Genomic DNA, 14,005 nt, shown 5'->3' with positions numbered 1-14,005 from the left:
GATATGTTCTCAAGAAATATTTGTTTAATAATTAAATTATGTTGATGGGTTCTTCCTGGAACATTTTTCACAAATGTGGTTTTGTCTCCCATACAAGCATACATGTAAAATAGCAATATTAAAGAAATTGTTTAGAATTGTAGTAGAAAAACTGCTCCCAGAACCATAAGCACTGTGGTAGGGCAACAACAGAAAAGATGGTCTCATAGGCCATCTGCACAGAAGGATCTGAAGGCGAAGGGAGTACACTATTTATATAAAAAGAGTGAACCAAACAGGTCATGTGAATTATCTACACTAGAGAAATAGAACAGCTTTTCTATCAGTGAGCTTACTGTGTCTTCTATGTTTGTTTTGAACTAAAAGATTGAAAGAGTGCTGTGTTATTCAGGTTCAAACCCTTCACTGACCTCTCAACTTTTACAAGATGCCTTAACAACTTTAGACTTTTTGTTATTGGTTCAAAGATAAAATGTTATGGGTGTGCACAGGGTTTGTCCCCTCAGTTGCAAATAAATTGAAGCAAAACTAAATTCAATTTAATTTTCCTCTGGCACAGTGGGTGATCATTGAGAATGGCCATCTGCAGTTCAAAGAAACTGAACTATGCTGTCTTTCTGGATAAAAATTTTTCTAGCCATATGTCTTCTATATGATGAACTTGTACCATGCTTAAATTATATTTCTTCTTGCTCCTATTAGAATAAGGATTATAACTTCAGTATGATTTTGATATTCATGAATGAAAATGTTTATTTTCAGTATGATTTTTCAAATAAGATTGCAACATATCTTAACTCCTGCAAAGTTAGTGGTGTCCACATTTCCACAGCTTTTTGTGTAGTTGTTAAAAATGCTAAATCCTTTCTTATCTACATTTTATAGTACTAAAATAGCCTCAATTTATCAGTTTTATCCTAAAGTCTGAAAAAGTAAAAATATTTTTAGTTAGTAAAACAAGTTCACTGTCTAATTTACAAAAATCCATATTTCTCTATATAGAGTCCATAGTGTAAAATGTATCTCTTGATTTCTCATCGTTTCCTACTTTTGTCCCATACAGTGGATAATTGCTGTATAACTTATCACAAAACAGGCATAGCAGTCATTAGAAAAAAGTTTGAATACTAACTCAGGGAGTACAGAAATTACATTCTGTTACTTGCTATGTCAAACACCCAACTCATAGACCCTTAGATCTGGCCAGAGACCTTGCATAGCATTTTGGATCAACTCACCATTTACATATTATGAATTTACCAAACCAATTCCTGGCTCATTTTATGAGGCCAGCATTAGCTTGATATCAATGCCAGACAGAGATTACAGGAAAAGAAAACTATGGACCAATATTCCTCATAAGTATGAACACAAAAATCTTTTATCAATATTAGTAAGTACAATTCAGCAGTGTATTAAAAAGATACTGCATTGGCCAAAAAGTTCGTTTGGGTTTTTCTGTTACATCTTATGGAAAAACCTGAAAAAGTTTTTGGCCAACCCAATAATAAACCTTGACAATATAGAAGTTATTCCAGGAATGCAAAATTAATTCAGCATTTAAAAACCAGTCATTATAAATCAGCCTATTAGGCTAAAAGTTAATGATTATCTGCATAGATGAAGACAGATATTTGATGAATTTCAACATATGTACATTATACAAACTTTCAACATCTAGTAATGGAAGAAAACTTTCTCAACCTAATAAAGGTAATTTATGGGAAATATACTTATTGATACATCGTACCTAATGGTGAGAGACTGAATACTTCTCCCCTAAAATCTCAAGGCAATGATGTTCACTTTCACTGCTTCTATTTAACAATGGACTGGAGGTCCTAGCTGGTGAAATAATGTAAGAAAAACAAATAAAATAATAAAGGTTGAAAACAAGAGCTAACACTGTGATTGTGTGTGTGTGTGTGTGTGTGAGAGAGAGAGAGAAAGAGGGAGAAACACAACATGAACAACTACATAGAAAACTCTAAATAATCTGGGGGAAAAACGCAACTCACATACACTAATAAATGGGCTCATGCAGGTTTCATAATGAAAGATCAATAAAAAGTCAAATGTGTTCTAGTTATTAGCAATAATAATTAAAAGCAGTAGAAAAAACAATATTATTGATAATGGTATTAATAAAATAGACTTAGATGTAAATCTAAAGAAAATATGCAAAAGAATTGTATGCTTAAAATATAAAATGTGGATGAAATTATAGTGGATCCAAACAAATAGATATTTACTGAGTTTATGGAGTTGAAAATTCAATGCAATTACACTTAAAATATCAGCAGGGTTGTTGTAGACATTGATAAGCCAATTTGAAATTTTATGTGGAAGTGTAGAGGAGCTACATTAACCAAACAATTTTTTAAAAACTTACTATAAACTGCAATAATCAAGTTAGCAGAGACTTGGCAAATAAATAGACATCTAGATCAATAAAACAGAATACAGTGTCCAGGAATAAATCTATATACATATTTTTTTTTTTTACAAAGAGAAGGATGCTAGGAAAAGTCTTTTCAACAAGCAAATGATGCTGGATCAATTAAATATTCATATGAAAATAAACCTCAACTCATATGTTACCTCATATATAAAATTCAATTTCAGATGGATAATAGACCTAACTATGAAACTTAAAACTATAAAGTTTCTTTAAGAAAATATGGAAGAAAATCTTTGTGACATTTGATTAGGAATTGATTTCTTCCATATGAGACAAAAAGCATACAAATTTTTTAAAAAGTAATCACATGGACTGTGTCAAAATTTAATACTTCTTTTCTAAAAACATCAAGAAAATGAAAAGGCAAGTCATAGACTAGGAGAAAATAATTGCTAAATACATTTTTGAAAAAGAAATTTTATCCTGAATATATGCAGAACATTTACAACTTAATTAAAAGGTAATCCAAATAAAAATGAAGATATTTGAATAGACAAAGAAGAGATGATTGGCAAATAAAAATGTAAAAGTTGTTCAGCATTAGTTATTTGGAAAATGCAAACTAAAACTATTGTGAGATATTATGCTATACCTATTAGAATGGCTAATATTCAAAAAACAGAAAGTGTAAAAGTTGGCAAGGATTCAGATCAGCTAGAAATATTGTACATTGCTAATGGAAATGCAAAATGGGGCAACCATTATGGAAGAGAGCATGGCAGTATCTATCAGCTTACGCATATCAGAAGATCCTAAAATCCTACTTCTAGTTATTTACCTAATAGAAAGGAAAACATGTTCACACTAAGGCTTGTATCTGAATGTTTATAACAGCTTTATTGACAATAATCCTAGACTGAAAAAAACTCAGGTATTCATTCATTTCGTATTGGATTAAAAACATTGCAGTCACTGCATACTCATTACAAGTGAGAAATTAAAAAAATAATAATGCTTTGCTGGCATAAGCAACAACAGGGCTGAATATCAAGAACATGCTAAGTTAAATAAGCTAGACAGAAAAGTCTGCACATTGCAGTTACATGACTTTCTAGAGAAGGCAAATTGTAGGGACAGAAATCAGTCAGTGATTGCCAGGTCCTGGCTGAGGCAATGATGGGGAGCTGATTGCAAAGTGGTGTTTGGAATGATGAAAATGTATGTCTCAATTGGGGTGGTGGTTACACCACTGTATAAATTTGTTGAAACAAATTGTAGTGTACACCAATAGATGGTGAGTTTTATTGTATGTAAGTTAAACCTCATGAAACCTTAGAAAAAGTAAATGGAGTCTGCTTAGAGATGTAAAAGTCATACATATTGCTGAATAATCCTATGGAAAGTTGGAAGTATTAGAGAGAGAGTCTGTGACAGAAGTTGGATTCTCTTCATCAGCAATCTACTTCTTCTATAATTAACATGACTAAGAGGTCTTTTAATTTTGACCTTGAGCATAAATATTAACTTACTTAAATTAGAATAATTAATTTATAAAGAAGTAGAAAATAATTTTCTCTCCCTAGATTCAAGAAACGTAGCATAGCTAGCTCAAAGAAACATATTTTCTTTTTGTTATTTACTTTATTTTAATGACAAAATTAATGTTAGTTAAAAATTAAACAAAATAATGTAAATTAAAAATGAAATACTCCCCAATATCCCTTTACTACAGTCCTTCTGCCACTGCTTCTTAAAGGTATTTGTTGTGGAGACATGTAAACAGCAATTTTGGACATCTAACTCCATGTCTGCTCTCTACAGGTATAAATTAAGTTGAATATGTTAGGTGTACCCTGTAAAGTCAACTATGTTAAATGTACTGTGTTCAGATTAAGTTTGTGTCCTTGTTAAATGCACCTACACCTGTCAAACCTGGAGGGATAAAGAGTGGCTTGACAAAGTTAGGCATCCATCTCTCTGACCACTTAGAGTTCATATGGGCTTTGAGGCTCTCCAGATGTTAAACACTTCTTCCATGCCCATTGGTCACTCTTCTGTACCTACCTCCTTCAAATCAAGTAGACTATTGACCCTGCATATTTGAGCTTAATTTATTGCATGTAATCCAGAAACCTGACATTACTTGTATATTAAAATAATAGCCCTCAAGAGTTAACCATAGTTAATTAGACTTCAATATATTTGGGGGAACAAACAACTATTAAGAAATCTGAAATATTTGAATAAAATTGAACTAAAGGTAAATTTTAATCTGGTATGTCTGGAAAAATATCACTGGCCCACACATTGAAATGCTAATGAAAACCAAAACATTTTCAAAAGGTCTTTTAATATTGAGGAAGTGATTTTTCTATATGTATAGAGATTTTGTTCATGTCTAACAATTGTAATTAATCATCTAAACTTTCATTTATCTTAAACAGTTTGAACTTGACCACAGTATTTTGCCAAAACAATTATTTTCTAAACATAATCAAATAATAGGTATTTGACTCCAAAATATGGACTATTTTAAATAATTTTATGCATTAGATATATGGAAACTTCATATATCTAGATATTTAATGTGCTTCTAAATTAGATATTTCATAATACGTTTATTAGGAGAAATCCTTTTTGTTTATGAGAGAGTATTGATATTTTACTTTAATTATAGATTGTTTTTTCTCTTCACTATGAGTAACATTTCAACAATGCTGTACCAAGCAGTAATTCATCTGGTGTATGAGAAATTAATATATTCACTTCCAGATGTGTATGTATGGAGATGCCTTATTTTTCACTCAGACTTCTGGAAGTATGGCCTCATTCTCTCATTATACCAGGAAAAGCCATCCAGGCCACAAGCTGACATGCAGTTGTAGCTGTTTCACAGCCTTCTTGGCTCTGGGAAGGTTCAATGGCTTTCTTTGCTTACCTGAATCCATCACCAGGCCCGATCTCTTTCTAACACCGCACATAGCCATTTTACTCTACTGTTCCCACACTATTTGTAGTGAGACGGATTATCTTAAATTTGTCAACTTCCAGAGTCCCGCACAAAGTATGGGCGCAAGTCTTTTCTCCTAGAGTCTTAAATTTATTTGGAGATCCTACCGCCTCAACTTCAAATTTGGCACAGAGAACAGAGAAGCATGCAGGTCCATGGGTGGGTAGGTGTCCAACATTCTTGGGGCATTCCCTTCAAATCTCTCCTTTAAAGAGTAGTGGTAGTGGCAGAGGGGTTGTGAGATAACTGCTTATGCCTGATCTTGTCTTCCCTGCATATTTTATTTTTATTTTATTTTATTTAAGCTATATCTTTTGTGGGGAAAGTCTATTTTTCAAACATAAAGCTGTGACTTTGGCATTTTGATCCAATATTTACCCTAAGACCACTCCCTTCCCGCAGGCAATGCCATGCTCATATCTCATAAGCCAAAATAAGGAAATAACAGAGTTAATATGGAAATTGGGAAGGAAATTAATACAATTGGCATCTGTTAGTACTTCACAAATTGTCCTACCATGCACTATTCTTTTCTTAGACATTTCTGTGGAAGTCATTATTGAGACTTCCCACTTCATGTTTTAGGTCAAACATCCTTCTTAGTGCATCCTTATTCATTACACATAACACTTTTATTAAGCCATGAAGCTAAAATTATAACATGTCATTAATATGATAATGATTCTTGAAAATGTAATGAGACTCTAAATACATACTGAAATAATATTTTCATTTTATTTGAAGAAAGCCTTAATCTAGCACTCTACAGTGTGAAGGATTTAAATCACACATATATATGAGAAGTGGTAAAATATTAAAATATTGAACACTATCTGTTCTGTAAATTATTTGGTCATGATTATTTTTATGTCAAACATGCAAAAGTGCCCCATGTTGTACTTGAGTTCACTCTACAGAAGACTTTTTATCTCCCAGTAGGTTCATTGATGGATTGGCACTGAGAATTAGAGAAAAAGGTGAAAAAGGCAAATTTCAGAAAAATAATAGTTTTTTTGGTTAAATAATTATTAAATCACTAGGGATGAGATTAGCTAACAGCATGAAACTTTCCAGAAGAAGCGTGCCTAAAATGGATTTGGAAACATTCAAGGTGCCTCCCTGGATGCTATTATGAAGTAGTCAGATTAAAATGTATTAAAAACAATTTGTCAGATATGTTATTAAATAACACTTACATTATGTAGCATGATTTTGTGATGACAAATGCAACAGTCTCTAAGCTATTGAAGCTGTAGGGAGAACTGATGATTTCTAGATCAATAAGCTTTTTTAGATAAAGGAAACTGAATCATCATTAACTACCCTAAAAGCTTAGAAAAAGAGGAAACTAAGAGGATCTCAGAATAATAGGATAAATGGTAAATAATTGTAACTATAACATTATAAAATCACCACATTTTTCTCTAATCAATCGTCAGGTGAGTAGAATCAGGATAGATTTTTGAAAATTTTTCCATTCTTTTTAGAATTACTCCTTTCAGCAGGTGTTTACTATATCATTTTACTTTTCACATTAGATCTTGGTAGGAAGGTAATGAGTCAGAAACTGGGGGAAAAGAAAAAAAATAAGAATTAATAGTTTGGGTGACATCTTTCCACATTATTCCAAGACTTTATTGAAACAATTTTTTTTTCCTATTTAGATTGCTCTATCTTTTCAGCATTTGGGAGATGTAATAAAAATTTTTGGATATACCAACTTACTGGGCTAGAAAAATCAAATTTTAACATTAAGACTCATCAACCTTAAATAGACTGAAGAGCAATTTTTAAAATCTGTTCACAGTATATTTTTGGATTCATATTACCTTAAGGTGTATGAACTATAATAGATTGCTAAATTACTTAAAGTAATGTCAGTCATTTAGTTTAATTGGTATTGTTGTTACTTAAGAGAGGCTTGTCTTATAAGAATATCTATATAAAAACCTCTGCAACAATTGTACACGTTTATATCTGTCCATATATAGACATACATATATATGTATATGTATGTCTATATATATATATGTGTGTGTGTGTAACATAGGTACAAATTGGTACAAAGAGACAAATGGTTGGAAAGATAATTTATCTTTCTTTTTAGAGTGTTTATTTAAAATTCACTTTGTAGTCAAGCCACATAAGAGACTTTGATTTGAAGAGGTTTTCTTTTGAAGGTGACAAGTTAGCTTTCACTAAAACATTAATCCTCTGGCTATTTATCAGAAATGAGAGACTGTAAGGACATTGGAGACTAGAAATGTTATACTCAGAGAATAAAGAAAATCCTAGTACTTCTTGACCTTAAGGATTTTTTCACATTACACAAAGTCGTTTAGAAAGTATATATTTGGAATTAAAATGGAAGTGTGAGCCTTCAATCATTTATAATGAATAGATTACAGAAAAATATCATTTAGTGGATTTCTCTTTAAATGTTTTTTAAAGCTCAAGAAACTGCACACACACACACAAGATAAGTGCAAAGAACAGCTTTAATAGCTATGACAAAAGAAAAGATGATTTAAAAGGTTTTAGTCATTATTTCTTTTTGATATCACTAAGTTAGTCCCTGAGGCAAAATAAAGAGAATAAGCATAGTACACAGAAGCGATGCTCTCCTGGGAAAGCCAGTCAAGGACGTTAAGAATAGATGAGTGTACAAAGTAGTCAGATATGTTTCACAAATCTTGAGTCCTCCCTATTTATGTTCCCAGAGCTATGAGAGATTTCAAGAGAACACACAAAATGTCATATCAGGAAGTCAGTATATTCATGAGGAAATAAAATCGTCCTTATGAAACAGATTTTCAAAATTGTTGCTTTTAGGTTTTTGAAAGTAGAGATTGTCAAATTCAGCTGTATCATCTACTATGTCTGCTAATGAGAATGCTGAAATCCAGAATGGTGCATTATGCAAGATAACACAGATGCAAATGGAAGTGGCTGCTATGTTGTGGAAGAGGTACTGGCCCCACAGTAAAGGGAACTGAATATTAATTCACTAAATTAGCCTTATTAAATAAAATACTTTTCTCACCTTTCATTTCTGTAGTTGTGAAATTAAAATGGTTGGACTAAAAGGTAACAATTAAAAGGAATAAACAAAACATGTATCAACATGTCAAATCTTGAGAAAAAAGTTTTCAGAACAGCACACACAGTCTAATAGTATTTATTTACATTTAAAACCCTCAACACACTATTATATATGTTTATGGATAGACATATGAATGTAAAAATTAAAAATTAAATAGATGAATATACACCAAACTCATGCTAGTGGTTGCTTCTGAGATAAGGATAAGAGAAATGTGATTGGAGTATGTGGTCAAGAGAAACTTCACCAGTATCTGGGCTTCTGTTTTTCTAATGATAAAGTGTGTATAATGATAGTAGGTACCTCATAAGATTGCTGTGAGTATTAAATGAGCTAACATAGTAAAGTGTTATAGTAATATATATATATATTTCAATAGCCAGCTATTTTCCAATAAAATATATATTATAGTTATCTTGAAAGAAAATTCTCCACTTCTATAATTTTAATGAATTATGAATGATGTTTATTTGAAATATGATTTTTAAATTCACTACTTCACTCTTCCATCCTCTTATATTTTAACTATACTTGCTCAGTTTTATGTTTATAACAGATATATTGATTAGAAGTAGGTGAAAATATATACTCTAAAGAAGCTTATTTCAATGTTGTAATAATTTAAAATCCTAGTCTATCAGTAAATAAATGAAAATATTATTTGCATTTCCTAGTTATAATTTAGAGATGTGTTTAATCAAATGAAAGCATTTTCAGGTTAATTTTTAAGATTAAATTTAAGACTAATCAAGCAATGATATTTTGATTCCTCAACAAGTGATATTATGGACTCCAGAGCAATTATTTAAATGTGGCACACAAATTAGCAGTAGTTTAAATAATATATGCATCATTGCACATAGTGATAAAGCAATAATTTTACTTTATAACTCCAAGGAATTGAATTTTAATGATCACTAAACTTTTAAGCAACTATTGTCTCATAATAAAAGATCGAGTATATTTCCTGTTATTGATTTGAACAATAGTAGAGATTTTCTGGTTTTAGTCAAATTTTATGTCTAGAATAGTGGTTCTGAATCTCAGCTTTTTGTACAAATTTAGAAACTTATAAAAAATACCTAAATTTTTCTATAATCCTCATTGCTGTGATTCATTAATTTAAAGGACCATGTGGTCCCTGTAGGCAGAGATAATTTATCCTGTATCCCTAATATAGGGATGTGTCTTGGTACACTGAAAGCACTAAACAAAAGTCTGTTATATTTTAATTGATGAAAAAAATTAATTGCTTTATATATGTGTAGATTTGATCTATATCTCTGAATTGTTCTTGCTTTAAATGGAGAGTTTAAAAGAAGAGAGAGAGAAAACACCTCTCCAAATTTAAAAAGGGGGCAAAAGAAATGATGGAATTGGACAATCAGATCCACCTTTGATCCAATTATACTCTACTATTCTCTGCATAAATGCTGAACTTTTCTTTATAGTTGGCAACATATGAAACATGATGGGTGACAGAAAATAAATGGAAGATGATATTCTGTTTCTGGTTAATATGAGCCCTTCTTATTTTAGATATTCATATATGTGGGAATTTAAATATTTATTGCTTGTAGAATAAAACCCAAGCTACTCAAACTATGCCAAAGTTCTCAGTAATTAACATCATGGACCCCATAACTTTTAAACAAGAAGAACATATTATTTGACTTAGATTAGTCATACAGGACAAACTTTTTAAATGCAATATATTTTATATACGTGGTAGACCAACAGAGAAACATCTTCCCCCAAACCCCTACTTACTCCTGGATGCACTGAAATATTGCTCTTATTGCAAAAAAATTCTCCAGTTTATAAGAAATCAAATCTCATTGTCTCTCTAGAAAGAATAAATGTTGTCTAGAAAAAATAACTCTATAATCTCAATTATAGAGGAGAAATCTCCTTTTTTAGAAAGTCCCTGTCCTGTTGATTCTTAGAAACATGAAAATGCCTCCAAATGGTTTTTTAGAACAACAAGGATTAGGTCTGTGAGCAGAAACCACATACATTTTTCATCTTTTTGGCAATAAAATAAATAACATATATGTGTCTAGAGAAAAAAAAACTAAATATACTTGCAAATCTATTTTTAGTACCATGTTTGCTATATATTCATGTTTGCTATATATTCATTCTCTGGATCAGTGTTTTCCCAGAGAGAACGGAGACTGCATCATTTCCACAAATCATGGCTTAATTTGGGGAATATCAGAAAACTTTGGCTTACTAAATATAGAGCTGTCACACCTGGACCATCTATTTATATAACTGAATCACTTTGCTGTACACTTGAAACTAACACAACATTGTAAATTAACTACAACTTCAATTTAAAAATGGTTAAAAAATAATAAGAATATAGAAAAATACATACAATGCTAACACCAATAAAAACAGCTGAAGTGGCTATATTAATAAGAGACAAGGTAGAATTTAAAGTAAGAAATATTATCAAGGATGAAGAAAATTTTATAATGATAAAGCAATTTGTCAAGTTGCCATAATAATCCTATCAAGAGAGGTATTATAATCATAATAAACCTAATAAGAGAACTTCAGGATATACGAAGCAAACAATAAATAAAGCTAAAGGGAGAAATAGAAAAAGACACAATTATAGTTAAAGATTTCAAACCTCCTCTCTCAAAAAATAATGATAATTAACAGAAAGTAACTAAAAAAAAAAAAAAAAAAGCATAAACCACCCTAACCTAATTGACATTTATAGAAAACCCAACACAACAGTAGTTCTCTTCAAGTACATATGGAATGCATACCAACGATAAACATTATTCTTTGACACGAACAAAACAAAAAACTACCTTGGCTCAATAGGTTTAAATGAAATAAAATGCATACATATTGGGAAGGAAGAAAAAAACTCTCTTTACTTATAGAGTTCATGATCATCTATGTAGAAAATCTTATGGAATCTACTTCAGCAAAAAAAAAAAAGCTACCAGGACTAATAATTGAAGACACTATATCAATATACAAAAAACCCCCAATTTTTCATATATTAGCATTGAACAATCAAAAAGTAAAATCATAAGTACAATATTATTTAAAATACCATCAAAATATAAAATAAGGGATAAATTGAATAATAGATGTTTGAGATCTACACAGTGAAAATCACAAAATATTCCTAAGAGAGATTGAAGAACTAAAATGGAGAGAGATACTGTATCAACATGTTATGCAAGAATTAAAATCTGAGTAGGGCTTCCCTGGTGGCGCAGTGGTTAAGAATCCACCTGCCAATGCAGGGGACACAGGTTTGATCCCTGGTCCAGGAAGATCCCACATGCCGCGGAACAACTAAGCCCGTGAGCCACAACTACTGAGCCTGTGCTCTAGAGCCCGCGAACCACAACTACTGAAGCCTGTGCGCCTAGCCACAACTACTGAAGCCACCGCTCACTGCAATTAGAGAAAGCCCGTGAGCAGCAACGAAGACCCAATGCAGCCTAAAATAAATAAATTTATTAAAAAAATAAAAAATAAAAAAATAAAATCTGAGTAAATGTGATTAATTATACCTCAATAAAGTTTTTTTTTATTGATATATAATTTAGATACTTTAACATAACCCTTTTCAAGTGCAACTCAGTGATTTTTTGGCTATATTTAGAGAGGTTGTAAAACCATCACCATTTTCTAATTCAAAAATATTTTCATCACCCTAAAAAGAAATCACAACCTATTAGCCATTCTCTCATTCTCCCCTCCCTCCAGTCCCTGAAAATTAATGATAAACTTCCTGTCTCCAGAGAGCTGCCTATTCTGGACATTTCATATATTAATACATGAAATCATATAATATGTGGCCTTTTGCGTCTGGCTACTTTTACTTGGCATAATTACGATGCTCATCTATTTTTTTTTTCTTTGGACTTGAAGATGTATATTTAATCATGGATGCTGAGCACATAATACAGTGATATTAAAATATTCAAACTTTCAAATCAGCTCAATGCTGGGGCTGTATGTTCTAAATCTAAATGAAAACATTAAATACATGCCCAGACCTATATTATTCTTCTAGTTCAAATACCATAAATCTTGAAGAATTGAAATGTAAACAGTAAAGTTTATTTTTACAGTGCTATGCACTTCCTCCAGATTCACAACTAGTAATCCATCACTGAATCATTCCCAGACTCTCCTTTTGACTTCTGAGTTCTTCTGGAACAGTCAGAACAGTAGCTCTGCCAGATCCTTGAAGACCTTAGAGGCAGATCAACCCCCTAATTTCAGGCAGGTGTCTCTTAGAAAGTCCCAGTGGCTCAGTGGAAAAATTCCAGATTTATAATCAGATGACTTGTTTGAGATGTGCTTCAGTCAGCTATGGGCTGGAAAGCCTTGGAAAAGCTACATAATCTCTCAGAACCTCAATTCATTCATCTGTAAAATGGAAAAGTTAGAAAGTCACTCTTTCTTTGCCAGGAGTATTTTATGCATACTTATAATAATAATTGTTTTATACTTTTGGATAGTTTTTGCTATATGTTCATTGTAGAAAATTTTGCAAATACAGAATAATATTATATCAGAGAAAAATATCACCCTTAACACCATCCCCAAAGATAATACTGTTAATAAGTTGAACATTTTCTTCCAGACAAATTTTTTTTGCATGTCTGTATATATAGTTAAGAACATATTATATGTACAGGTTTATATAATTTAACATTGTACTGTTAACATTTTACCACATTATTTGAAGTTATTTATAGATTCTTTAAGTGATTAAATAATATTCCTTTGAAATGATGTACCACACTTTATTTAAAATCTCCTAGTATTTATAGTTGAGATGGTTCTAAATTGTCATTATTTTAAATAGCATGACAATGAATTATCACATCATTTTGTAACTACAGAAGCATCACCCTTCTAAATTTTTAAGTATCAATGAAACCTTACTGATCTCTCTAAATTCAGTGCCCAGTATGGTACCTGGAATAAAGCAAGACCTCTAAAAACATGTGCTGAATAAATGAATAAGTGAATGAGTGAGGAAACACCAGTGAGTGTCCATTCTTCTATGACACTGCCTTCTCAGGGAGCAAGGGGCGAGTTCTCTAGCCAGACCAGACAGAGATAGGGTAGTGCTGGGATTCTCTTCCAAAGCAAATGGTTACCATCCTCCTCTCACGTCCACCTCCTATACTTCTTTTTTTTTCCCACATGAGAACACTTTATTACCATATTAAATAACAAGTTTATCCTTTTTTTTAAATCCCCCCACCACCACTTTCTCCCCTTGGTGTCCATATGTTTGTTCTCTACATCTGTGTCTCTATTTCTGCCCTGCAAACCAGTTCATCTGTACCATTTTTCTAGGTTCCACATATATGCGTTAATATACGATATTTGTTTTTCTCTTTCTGACTTACTTCACTCTGTATGACAGTCTCTAGGTCCATCCACGTCTCTACAAATGACCCAATTTCGTTCCTTTTTATGGCTGAGTAAT

Source organism: Eubalaena glacialis, chromosome 4 (assembly GCF_028564815.1).
Source record: "Eubalaena glacialis isolate mEubGla1 chromosome 4, mEubGla1.1.hap2.+ XY, whole genome shotgun sequence".
In the NCBI taxonomy this organism is placed as follows: domain Eukaryota; kingdom Metazoa; phylum Chordata; class Mammalia; order Artiodactyla; family Balaenidae; genus Eubalaena; species Eubalaena glacialis.
The sequence above is the reverse complement of the archived record's forward strand: the minus strand, read 5'-3'. Positions refer to the sequence as shown.